This window comes from Delphinus delphis, chromosome 11 (assembly GCF_949987515.2).
Source record: "Delphinus delphis chromosome 11, mDelDel1.2, whole genome shotgun sequence".
NCBI lineage: Eukaryota > Metazoa > Chordata > Mammalia > Artiodactyla > Delphinidae > Delphinus > Delphinus delphis.
In genome coordinates, this window is record NC_082693.1 from 34976179 (window position 1) to 34990402 (window position 14224).

General features: G+C 34.4%; 1 protein-coding gene across 5 annotated transcripts in view; it reads left to right on the forward strand.

The window, feature by feature from the left end:
* The window catches only part of TMEM117 (transmembrane protein 117), a 534943-nt gene that overhangs the window by 422939 nt on the left and 97780 nt on the right, over positions 1-14224 (forward strand). The window lies entirely within an intron of this gene.

A 14224-nucleotide genomic window follows, 5' to 3' on the forward strand; every position in this document is an offset into this window, starting at 1 on the left:
AATGTTGCTTCCAGTTATCTTTTTGTTAGTCATTGTGATCAGTAATGCTAGAAATATTCTAGTGTGCATTGCAAGAACTTCTTTAGAGTATATACCCAGAAGTGGCTTGTACAGTATGTGCATTTTCAATTATATTACATAACACTAAATGGTTTTCCAAAGTGGTTATAACAGTTTAAACACTATAATTTAGTTCACACTGTTCCATATCCTCAACACTACTTGGTATTGTCAGACTTACATTTTTGTCACACTAGCAGGTGTGTGGTAGTATTTCTTCATGGTTTAAATTTTAATTTCCTTGAACTTTAATTAGTAAGAGCACCATTTCATATTAAGATTGACCCATAGTTTTCATTTTGTTACTTTGTCAGACATTAAATGAATTGGGAAACTTTCTCCTATGCTTTATAATAATATTAACTTTATAGAGGTCTGATACCTAAAACAAGTTTTCTTCTGTCTCTACTGTCTAATGTTTAAACTAGAATGGCTTTGTGGTTTGTTATGTGATGTTATTACCCTGTAACTAATGCATGTATTATGGTAAAGACAAAAATTCAAGTGGCACCAAAAGACATAAAATAAAAAGCAAACCATTACCACCTCTAGGCCCACTCCCAAGAGTGGCCACTTAAAACTTTTCCTGTATTTGGTTCTTCTGGTTTTTCTAATCTTAAATAATCCTAAACAATTTTAAATTGTATCAAGTTTAAACAGTAATAACAACAAACTATCAAAAATAGGAAATTTACTCTCCTATACCACCTTCTAATGCCCCTTCAGCCCAGTCTTTGCAGCATTTCTTATTTATTTTCTTAGTGTTGGTTCTTCTATTTCTTGCCTTTAAGTAATGGCTCCATATTTCTCTGTGCCTTTTTTGCCCTTCCACACCCTCCAAGCTTCTATCAGGTATATTTTTTTTACACTGTTGAGGTTAATTACACACATTGTTGGAACTGTAATTGCCTTCCATGTTTTATCTATTGATTCAGTCCAACATTTGTAAACCCACTAATGGTTTTTAAATTATACACTATATTTTTAAATTTGATTCACTGAAGAATCAAATAATATGACTGATCATGTAATTAAGGTGATGACATTAAATCTGACATTAAGAGAAGACCACGTAACTGGTACCAATGTCAGATAGATCCTCTCTTTTCATATTCAAACAGCTGCCCAAAATCATGGATAGTAAGAGAAGAGAATAGAGAGAATTCTACCACGGCATTTCTCTTCCTGCTTTTCATACCTGCCATCTCCTTGCTTTGAGCTCCCCAGAATCTTACTGAAATGAAGACCTCTCTACTAAGCCTTTGTGTGTACCTATGCTCCTGCTTCCTTCATTCTGTGTCACATATATCTAAATCCAATTATCCCCTTCTTCTGGAAATTCAAAATCTTTCTCACTCATGTTCTCCTTGCTATTATGGGTTTACTTCCTTTTATAGATCATCACTAAAACATCAATGGGATTGGGAATGGTTAACAAAAGAACTCAGTTTATCATCTTGGTGTAAAAGATGTTTATCTTAGCTAATTGTGGTTTAACGTTTGCTAAAAGTCCATAACTGCACCATGACAAAAAAGGCTATTGGTAGAAAAGGAAAAATTACTTTCCCTAACAAGTATAAACAGGTAAGAATTTGAGGCTTGGCACAAGCAGGCATAGGGGTCTAGTCAAGGCTTATCTGGAAAAGCAAAGCATAGATTAAGACTATTTGATAAGATAGGTTCAGAAAACTCTTTCAGGATCAAAAGTCATACATTTAAGTACTAGAAAGAAGGGATTTTAAAAGACTAATTTTCTTTGTTTTTCTTTTCACATGTTTTTCTCTTTTTTCTTTTTTCTAAAATTTTTTTATTGGAGTATAGTTGATTTACAATGTTGTGTTAGTTTCTGTTGTACAGCAAAGTGATTCAGTTATATATAAATATATGATATATATACACACATTTTTTCAAATTCTTTTCATTTATGGTTTATTTATAAGATATTGAATATCATTCCCTGTGCTATATAGTAGGACCTTTTTGTTTATCTATTTTATATATAGTAGTTTGTATCTGCTAATCTCAAACTACTAATTTATCCTTCCCCCACCCTCTTTCCCCTTTGGTAACCATAAATTTGTTTTCTATATCTGTTTCTGTTTTGTAAATAAGTTCATTTGTATCATATTTTAGATTCCACATATAAGTGATATCATATGGTATTTGTCTTTCTCTTTCCGACTTACTTCACTTAGTATGATAATCTCTAGGTCCATCCATGTTCCTGCAAATGGCATTATTTCATTCTATTTTATGGCTGAGTTTTTTTCTCTATATATATTGCATTGTTCTGTAGTTAAGCTTCAACTCTATGGCAGCATTTCCCACTTCCCCCTCCTATACACATCTCACTTCTCCTTGAGGGTGGCCCATCTGGGGTCTGGAAGGGGAAGAATGTAGGAAGAAAGAGTTCCCACCAGCTAGTACCAACATTTTAGACTCCTGTATCCCACAATGAACAGTTCGAACTATTATCACAAGCATAAGAGTAGATGTTTGACATTTCTTTTGAAGGTTCCCATCCAGTATGCTGTAATAGTGCTTATTGGGCTCATGCAGTCCCAACATCTGGTTACCAAACACACAGTGAAATTCATGTGGCATCACCAGTGTCAAAAGATCTGTGAACCAGGAAAGAGTATAAACATCTTACAGTGGAAATGAGGAAAAAAGGATGACCTTCTAAAATCCCTCAACTGGAAAGGAAGGCAGAATGGCACTAGAGCCCTTCATTCTTAGATGAGGAATAGATGGTGTTAGAATGATAAGGGTCTAAATTGTAGCTACCGGGAATGGGGCCAGTAAACTAAGTATAATGAAAATGTACAAGTTTGAACTGGATGAGTTAATTCATCCGAATTTTATTTATTTCAGAAAAAAAAAAAAACCTCCCTTTGAAAACTACCTACCAGAGAGTCACACACCTTAGATCCTTTAAATGTTCTTGAAATTAATCATAATATGATGATAATTTTTGAAAATCACCTAATTTCATTAAGTTAATGGATGATACTTTCCAAGTCTGCATTGGGCCAAATCAGATATTTCTGTGCCTGTGCAAGCACACAACCAGCTCCAGGGTGGGTAGTCTTTTTTAACTTAATGCTACCAAACAAAGCAGAGCAAATCATTATCAATGAGAAATAAGGGTTTGTGTATTAAACACATCACCTCTAATTTTTTAAAAAAACGCACAAGTCTTATAATTCAAAGAAAATCTCCTTAACTACTTGAGAGTGAGATAATTCATAGTAGCTTTATCCTTGAATACCTGCTGAATAATTTGGAGAAATAAGACTAAAGAATGATTGGATTATTACCTTTAAATTATAAAAACAATATTTAAAATCTTCAGTTATCTCACATACATTCCTCACAACATCATAAATAGGTAAGTCAGAATAGCACAGTGGCTAAGAGCTTGGCATTGAAGTCAGAGACACATGGGTTTAAAATCTAAGCTCCATATTTAATAGATTTGCGATCTTGGATTACGTAATCTCTCAAAGTCCAGTGTTCCTTATGCAAAACGAGGTGATTAATTGTACTTACCTCATACGATTGGTTTGAGAATTGAGTATATGGGTGCAGTAATATAACTACCTAATACTTTATAACTGCTATCATCATCATTTACTTCCTCTTCATCATCATCATAATCATTATCACCAGTTCAGAGATAAGAAATTAATCCTGAGAGGGTAACTGACTTTTCTGAGTGCACATAAATAAGTACTATAAGCCATGACCAGAAGCCTGTTCTTCTCTTTCCCTTGACGAGGTTTTCTTTTTAAATATATGAAGAGTTTTTCTCATGGAGTAGATTCTGACTAATAACCTTTTAGTGCAAGGATAGTTAAATTTAACTAAGAGAAATTGCATTTAGGTATTAGGTGGCATTTTAATATGCTTGGATGCACTTTGAAAGCATCGTTTTTTCTTGTTACATTTTAAGAAAAGACATCAATACAACCTTCCCTGTACAATTATTTATGCACTTGAAGACAAGAAGCTGGACCAAAACTTTTTTTAAGGCTAATTTTGGTTTTTTAATTCAGTGAGCATTTTCCTGTGATTAGATGTTTCACAGAAGCCTGGCTTTATTTTCCAGATTGGATAGGTAATGATTTTAATTGATCTTAATTATCTCAGATTTCAAGAGCTAAGCATTTCTATATGTGGCTTGGAAATATTTCCAATAAGCAATTATTTTAGGATCCCAAGAATCCTAAATTTCTAGAGCTGTATTCGTTTTCTATTGCTGTATAACAAATCACCACAAACATAGTGTTTAAAAAAAAAAACCACTCATTTATTTTCTTATAGTCTGTAGGTCAGGGCTGGCAAGATGTGTCTGGATTCTCTGGTCAGGCTTTTATCAAGTTGTCAGCTGCCTTCTCATCTGGAGCACAGGGTCCTTTCCAAGCTCCTTCCTGTTGTTGGCAGATTTCAGTTCCTTGTAGTTAGAGGACTGACATCCCCATTTTCATGCTGTCTGCCAGGGCTGCTTTCAGCTCCTAGAGGGTCTCATGTTCTTGTCCCATGACCCCCTCCAGCTCAACAACAGAGAACCTCCCTCTCACACTGCAAATCTCTCCAACTGCCTCTACTGCTACCAGCCAGAAAAAACTCTCTGTTTTTAAAGAGCTCATGTGATTAGGTTAGGCCCACCCAGATAATCTCCCATTTGATTAACCAGAGGCCAACTGATTAGTAATCTTAATTAAGTCTGTAAATATCCCTTCTGACATATAAAGTAACATAATCACAGGAATGATATCTCACAGTATTCATAGGTTCTGCCCAGACTCAAGGGGAGGAGATCGTACAAGGTCAAGGATCATTGAAGGTCATCTTAGAATTTTGCCCGCTTGCAGGGCCCAGGGTACTACCAGGGCAAATATAGGTTTCTGCAGCTCTCTGAATAGCTATCTCATAGTCTGTTCTCAAACCAACTTTCTTTCCAACTTCCCTACTTCATTAAGTACTATCCAGGTTTAGCATAAGTTCTATTACTTTTGCTTTCAAATATATTTTTTATTTATCCTCTGTATCATTATAACCATATCATTCATGCATTACTGCAATTGTCTACATTCTACTCTTTGTCGATCTGTGCTTTAACTTCCCTCCAGGACTGAAGCCATCCTGCAAAACAACGATTTTGCTTGTGATATTTGCATAAACTCTAATAAAATTGTCAATTACTTGGCTAATTGCAACCAAATGGTTTTAAATTGATTACCCAAATAATTTCCTCATTTGTCTCTTCCTCTTTACTAGTAGAGATCCTGGGAGCAGAACACGAATTAGGCCCATATCTGAGTTTACAGAGAAAATATCTGAAACTATATTTACATCCAATTTTGCAATTTTCAAAGGAGCCGTGTTAAAGAAAGAAGTGTGCTCAACAGTGGTCCATCTTCAGTCTATATCCCATAAAACCTCTATGTAGTATTTGGGGGTTTTGACCACAAATTCATTCCTGAAATTATCTTTCTCTCTGGCTTCTATAATATTATTTTATTTTGGATTTCTTCATATATCATGTCATATGTCTATGGCCTTGTCATCCTCCAGCCTTCTCTGGATATACCATAAAAAGAGGTGATCTTCAAGACTCTGTCCTTGATTTTCTCTGTTCTTTTTATTCCTTTTTCTTTTTTTATCTGAAAAATTTTATTAATCGTCATGTCTTTAACAATTACTTGTATTTGAATGAATCAAATTTCAGGGCCTGATCTTTCCTTGACCCAGATTCCTATCTCCAGTTGACTATTATTCATTCCTGTATAGATGTCCCACCAGCTCCTTAAACTCAACAAAGTGTTCAAAACAGGATTCATAATATTTCATTCCTGGTTTCTTTCATATTTCTCACTTCAGTTAGTGACATCACAATCTTTTTAGTCACAAAACCTAGAAACTTTGGAAACATCTGGCACTCTTCCCTAATACTTCACTACCACCCACTACCATTTCCATATTTTCTTTCAAATTTGTTTTTTGCCTGCAATATCCATTCCACTATTGCAATCTACTCATTTTTTAGGTCTAATTTCATTAAATGTCCTAGCTACTTTTCATACCTGAATAAAAATAAATCAGATATTCCTGAAAACTTCCATAGCATCATGGTTTTTGCTTAACTTCGGGTTTGATTGTTTTGTATATATTGCCATCATTTAGCTGGTGACAAGTTCCTTAAGGGCAGAGATCATTCCCATGTCCCTTCAACTTACGTCTGTGCCTTATATGCTCAATAAATGTTTTTTGAATTCTCTGTGCCCTTGCATGCATTACAATATGACTTTCTCTTTCAAAAAGCAACTGTTTTTCAATCTTGTACATTACCTGAAATTGCTTTTTCTACCAGGGAGCTATCTAAATTCTTGATAAAATTACACTTTTACGTAGCTTCAAAATTCTCCACTGGGTTGACCAGACAAGGTGGATAATGTGCTTTTAAATTGCCAACAATCTATCCTTAATTAAATCAAATTTATAAGTTGGTCCTCTGATCACTAGTGCCAACATGCTCTTTCCCTATTTTTGAGTGATGTATTTTTTCTAGCTGGTCCTGAATTATTTATAAATAAATCAAAGATTCTTCACAGGTTCCCAAAAGAAAATAAATATATATCTGTGGTCATAAAGCTTTAGATGTTTTTAAAAATCCTTTCCATTAGAATTCAAGAATGAATCATGTCCCTTATGAAACCTAATATTAATTTTTTGATCTTCCATTGTGACATGACATTATTTCCTTTAAATATTTTTGCATAACTTTAGGGAATTTTTCTGTTCCTGGAGTCTACTTTGTAGTCTTCTTTCATAAAAGAAAAGTATTTTATGTTCATAATCTCTACTTTCCTAGCCATTATATCATGTCCTCAATGTCTTTGAAAAGATTCTTTCTTCCAGGGATACTTGTGGAGAGTTCTGAAAGCATTCTTCCTAATGGACAGTCTCCTGATGATACATCTTCTTCAACAGATATTTGAAATGATACTGAAAATATACTTTTGGTCTTGGTTTGACTTATGTAAACATCTTGGCTGGCTTCAACAAAGTCGCAAAATTTTACCTGAACCTTTATTTTTAACCCAGTATGTAAATTCATCCTATTTTTTAAATCAAATAAAGCATACTTTCGTCCTGCTCACCCCAGAAGATCCTGGTTTTTCTTATTTTTTTAAAAAGCAAATTTAACAGGAAAAAAATGCAACATGGTATGTTTAACTTAAATTTTCTACTTTGCATTTTGAAAAGTCAAAAGTATGTTTGGAGTATCATAGCTATCGTTTTATTTTCATTAAATAAACAATAATGGGTATAGTTCTTGCTGGCATTATCTGTAGTTAATGAGCGTTTATTTATACCCTTATCTTTATTACCACTTTCATTACTGAACTTGTGGTAATATTTTATACCTGGGGTAACAATTAGTAGAGTATATCTCATATGCTTCATCCTACTGAATTGGTGAATTATTTAGTAATTACAAGGTAATTCACTAGGAAGAAAAATTGTGCTGGTGAGTTTGCTAAGAGACACAGAGGATTAACATGCCCATTAAGTCCATGCAACCTAATTTTGCATTGCACAGGCCTCTTTCTTTGCTCTGTAAATACTGGAGGAAGTACCATGAGTTGCAGAAGAATCTGAACTTGGTGAAGGGTAAGGGATAAGTATTTCCTACATCAGGTTAAATAGATTGATTTATTCATACTGTTTTTTAAATATCAACAGTGTGCTGGTCATTGATAATCAGTAATGAATGACACAGCCCAAATCCTAAGGACTTTGCAGTCTACTAAGTACTTTTTCCTAGAACATGTGTTTTATTCCACCCCTAAAACTATGAAACACAAAGAAAATAAAATGATTTCTCCTGACCAAGACTAACTCTGCTCTGTATCAATAAGCTACTTTTAAGAACCTCTGAGTAAACCAACATCACTCAAACATAGGTAGAAGAATTCAAAGCCACTAAAAGAAATGTGGTCATTTCATTTCCACCTCTTATATCAAGATTGCCAATGGCCAGGGCTCCACATAAAGTTGCGATGGTTGGACACTGCAGAACTCCAAGGGACATTGTTTACATAGATTAGGATGCCAGGACACTGTCCACGTAAATTACAATCTGTGTGGCCAAATGGCCCAACCCAGAAGTGCCTTTTTCAGCCACCTCTTTCATGCCCTTGCAGGAACAAGTTACCAAGTTCCTTCTTCATTCCAATTTGCTTAGTGTTTTTTGAGCTCCTGCTATGTTCAGATCACTTTCCTTCATGGAATAATAGACAGATATAAATAACACATAAATGTATATTTTAATGGACAACATTAGAGTCTAATAATTTCCTTTATAGACTCCAGATCCCAGTGCAGCCACAAATAAGACAAGTTAATAACTGCATCTTCTTTCTCAGGGATCCTATCTTAACAAGTGTGTTCAGGTTGGCCAAGAACTGACTGTGACATTTACTTAATGAAAGCCACATGGAGAAGCTGTGCTCCCTCCCTAGGTCATTTAGCAAACATCACCTTTGTGTTCCCTTGGTGCTTCCTGATCCCAAGAGTGGGAAACTGGAAGGACACTAAAACCATTTCCTTACAGACTTCTAAGGAGCGATCTTGACTTCGTCAGCTAGGCTACAGTACTGAGTAAACTCATGAATTTCAGGATGAACTGGCTTGAGGACCCAAGTGGTGATTGTTTTACTAACAGAGTTGCAATGGCAACATTGATCATTAAAACAAGCAAAACGGAAAGTGTCAGCATTCTCTCATGGCCATCTGTGACTTCTCTGTGCTGGTAGTTGGTATTCAGAATGGAACTGGATGCTTGAACTGGCTCTCAGTTTTGCAACGAAAAGTGAAGGAAAGCATCCTTCTGTTTATGCCTGCTTGTTGTATTTTTCCCTCTAAACCACATGGTGAGAAATTATGATATTAAATCATTTAAAATTCTATTGCCATGCCACATTTCATTTCATGTATTTCGTACTTTGAAATATGAGACTATATCTAACTTAATTGTGAGACTAAATTTACTATCTTGATCTGTGCATTCATTCTTTTTTGTAGTGATAACATTAAACCTTTCATTTGTAATAAGATTTGCAGATTTTTATATTGCTATGAGAAATCATGAAACACGATCTGACTTGTTTTGATTGAGTTCTGAAATTTTAACACAAGTATTATAGAAAGAAATTAAAGTGATTTTTTCTTCCTGTAACCATCACAGTAATTGTGCAGCCAGATCAGAAAGGAATATGATATTCATAACTGGAATCAAAGATTATAAACATTTTAGAACATGAAAAATGGCTAATATATTAAAACACATAAAAGCATATTTATTATCTTGAATCACATGAAATGGCTATTTTTAGTAGGATAAAACATGGTCAAATTTTGGCAATTTTGTTTGGTTCAACATATATTCTTTTAGTTAGGAGATTCTGTACATTCCTGCCGCCTGGTTTAATCAAAATGAAATTGTGTGATAATTAACACTGAGTTAGCCCTCTGTGGATAATCGAAGCCTAATGCCAGTTCTTTTCTCTCTTGATTTAATCCCTGATTTCAGGCTGTTTAACTATGCAATAAGTCTATCTTAAAGTGGTTATGATTGGAAGAAGAAAAGCAATATTAACTAATTTAATTACTTAAAATAGAAGTTCAGTATTTTTTAAAATCCAGAAATTAGTGTGAAAGAGTGGTTTAGACTATGAATTAAACCAAATTGGGGGATTATCTTGATTCATTTATATGTACTACTCTGTTTCCAGTCAACATACACAATAGATATTTGGGTAGGCTATAAAGTATGTTCCCAGATGAGATCCAGATGATATTAAAATTTTTAGCATGGGCTTCCCTGGTGGCACAGTGGTTGAGAGTCCGCCTGCCGATGCAGGGGACACGGGTTCGTGCCCCGGTCCGGGAAGATCCCACATGCCGTGGAGCAGCTGGGCCCGTGAGCCATGGCCGCTGAGCCTGCGCGTCCGGAACCTGTGCTCTGCAACGGGAGAAGCCACAACAGTGAGAGGCCCCAACGGTGAGAGGCCCACATACTGCAAAAAAAAAAAAAAAAAAAATTAGCATATCTGAAGATTTTTAGCAAAAGAGAGAAAGTGGTTTACTACAGGGCAAGTCCTTGCTCAGAGTTAGTTCTCATGGTAGTTCTGTCCCTGGCAGTCTGTGTGACATGAGTGAGTCCCCTAACCTCTCTGGAAACATTTCATTTTTTCACTTTACAGACAACTCATAGTGCACATATAAATTCACACTTCTTAGCAACTCTGTGCTTCCCAGGAGCTCAGCCCAGAGATTGGGAAGCAGTGAATTAAAAAAGCTCTGTTATCCTTTCTTGGTCTCACATTCTAATTCCTATTAATCTAAGAGGAATTAGCAACAATTGAGGAAAAGCAAACAAACTAGAAATCTGAAAACAGGGAAGTGAGACTAACCACTCGAGCTGATAATTATGTATGAGTTCTTTCCCTTTGACTGGTGGCCAGAAACCAGAGACAGTAGAATTGATGAGCCAGGATGTCCTGCTGGTGCTGGCTGCATATTGAAAGGAAATAATCCAGATAATTGTTTAATTGGATGCTATTTAAAAAGAGAAGCTGAAACTCCCAAGAATCGTGATCCAGAGTAAACATCTTTTCAACCATTCTGGTTAAATAAAAACCCAAGGGTGCTGCATTGATGGTTAGCATCCCTGAGGGTCCATTTTCACTGCCATGAAAATATCCCTGTTAACTGTTTCCTGTCAGTCCTTGTCAGAGTCTCTGTGAGTTTTACTTTTCAATATTAAGTATTCCTGGATGATAATTTTCCAACATTATACTTATAATAAAAATGGAAAATAAGTGAAATCTTAGCTACAGACCTAGTAACAAGAGTGTAAAATCAAGTGCTTCCTATGAGAGACAATACGTACAATGGTTGTGACACATACTGTCATGAGTCAGCCTAGGTTTGAATCATCTTATATCTTATATAACGTATAAAGTCTTTAACTCAGGTCCAGTTATTTGAACTTTCTGTGACTCAGTTTCTGCACTTGTAAATTGGAGGTAGTGACAGTAGACTTGTAGTAAGGATTATACTATTTTGTGTAAAGCTCTTATACCAGACCCTGACACATTACAAGTGGCATATGACTGTAACAGTAATTTGTAATTGAATCATGGTTCTTTTAAACTGGTGTTTTAACTGAATTATCATAGCATGGTAAAGTCTATCAGTTTTACAAGATGTGGCTCAGAAAAACAAGCCACAAGCAATACATTTGCTTCCATACCTATATCTAGATAAGGCATTGAATATAATTTTGGAGGTTGAATGACCAATTAATGTATTTTGGTCCCCCTTTTCCTTTTCTTTTTTCCATTCTCTTGACTCATTTTTACAGCTTTCTCTGAGCTATATGCATTCATATTTAATGATTGCCATTTTTATTCTTTTTTTAGTATTAAATATTAAATATAGGGCAGAATACCTCCTTTAATTTCTCTTTAGAGTAATAAAATATTACCAGTAACTTTTTCTTAAGATCTGTAGCAATACTCTTTGTCAAAACAGAAGTACTTAATAAAGCCAGGAAAACACCTATGAAAAGGTCTTAGGAAGAGTATTATTATATATTGGATAAATGAAATGTATCAAATAAAGCAAACATCTAAGACATGAATTGGTGCAGATTTGATCTCAGGAAGCTCTTATACAACAGGCTTTATGATAAATTCTCATTACCAAAGAGTTTTAATGATTAATTTTAATGACTTTATTCACAATGAAATTGTTAGCATGAATAAGAATAACTCCTTTGAACAGATTTGTGGCTGCCAAGGGAGAGGGGGTAAGGCAGGGATGAATTGGGAGTTTGGGATTAGCAGATGCAAACAGTTATATATAGAATGGATAAACAACAAGGTCCTACTGAATAGCCCAAGGAAATATATTCAATACCCTGTGATAAACCATAATGGAAAAGGATATGAAAAAGAATGTATATATATATATATATATATATATATATATATATATATATATATATATATGTATGTATAACTAAATCAGTTTGCTGTACAGCAGAAATTAATGCAACATTGTAAATCAACTATTCTTCAATAAAATAAATTAAAAAAGAATAACTCCTTTATAAATCTTGTAATAGATGAGGTTTGTGATTGCTCAACAAACGCTTATTCCAAAATCTCAGATTTTGTCACCTAAAAATATTCCTCTGCATTAGTATTTAATTTTACAGTATCAGTTTACATATTTAGACCAACAAAGTAACATTAGAGTATGAATTCCAATGCAATCATCTGTCTTCACAAAAAGAAGTTTCCACGTAGCTCTTGGGGAAAATGCAGGGATGATATTAAAAATACTAACCTGTTAGGACTTCCCTGACATTCCAGTGGTTAAGACTTTGCCTTCCAACACAGGGGGCATGGGTTCATTTTTTCCTGGTTGGGAACTAAGATCCCACATGGCTCAGGGCCAAAAAACCAAAATATAAAAAAAAACAGAAGCAATATTGTAACAAATTTAATAAAGACTTTAAAAATGGTCCACATCAAAAAAATCAAAAAAACAAAACAAAACAAAAAAAACTAACCTGTCAACCACAGGCTTGAACCAATAGAATGGATGCTGGCCATAGAGTTGGAGTGAGGTGCTGGAGTACCCATGTTTCACCAAGACTCCACCCTGTAGTGCTGGATAACAGGAAGGTGTGGGGCCTTGTGAAGGAAGCTGGGGAGGAAAAGAAGGGGGAGCTTGAGAGAATTGGGATCCCAACCATTTACCAACCTGTACGGTCATACAGTACATCCTGAAGAATTATATATATTCATAGCATCCTTGTGAAACACACATATGAAAAGCCAAGAGTGATGAGGAAGTACCCTTATCACCAAAAGGAGATTCAAAGAATAGTCAATATTTATCTGTTCTTCATGGAAGTTGTTATGTTCCTTGTTGACAAAAGAAATTGTGGTAATTGCATTCAAATTTCCTTGAAGTTTCTCAAACTCAAAAAGACAAAAACAAATGAATCAACTTAACCTGGAGAAAATTTTGTTTAAAATTCCAATATTCTTATGTTTGACTATATAATATTTGCAATTTCTTTCTATTTGTATTTTAATAATTATTTTGGATTTCTCCCATGCTCATTTAATCCATTTGAATTTCTGGAAATGCTCAAAGATATTCTAAACAATAGCAAAGATAATTTTTAATTTATGTTTTGGAGATCATGAGTCAAATTCTTTTGAGAGTCTGCAATTTTAATAAAATAAGTAAATTTAAAAAAAATTTTATTTTCCAAAATTAAAAAAAATGTATATTTTCTATTCATGGGGGGAAAAATCTAAAGAGGAGTTCATTATACTTATTTTATCAGAGTATAACTTGTTCCAAATAAAAAGTTGTGAAAAGGAAAACCAAAATTTCAGTTTAGAAATTTCTATTCTGTTCAATTGTTAAGAGAATTCCAGGATGATTCATATTATTCCATTTTTCTTTTCTCTTATTTATTTATTCCTTTACATTAAAATTATTTTCAAAATATTTGTTGTTCTTTATTTTCCTTTTTATAATTCAAAACAATCTCTATATACAAATATAGCTCTGAAAGCAGAGGCTTTACAACATTATGGACAATTCTCTGGCAGATTGAATTTTCACTGCCCGGATTTCAGATTTACTTTGAATGTCAATATTAAAGACTAATTTAAATATTTTTTGATTTCTATAAAAAGCTTAATTGATAATTGTTACAATTTCAACAAACATTCTTTGAACTCCATCTGCATATAATTATGTAAGATTTTACAAGAACTACAAAAATAAGTAAGAGAAAAATCTCAGGCCCCTAGTATCTTATAACGATGGATGGAGGATTAGACATGGTGTGACCTGGACAGGTCACTAGGCCACAAGATATCTATGATATGAGCACCATGAGGAGAAGAGGCTACACAGTTGGCACGTAGAGGTGGTTCCTCTACAGAGCTCATCAGGCTAGGGAATAATGAAGGGACCAGTCTATCTTCCCTCTCTTCTGTAGAATAACCATGGAATCCAAAGACTTCCTTACCCATCTGCCTTATGTTCCTGTATATGT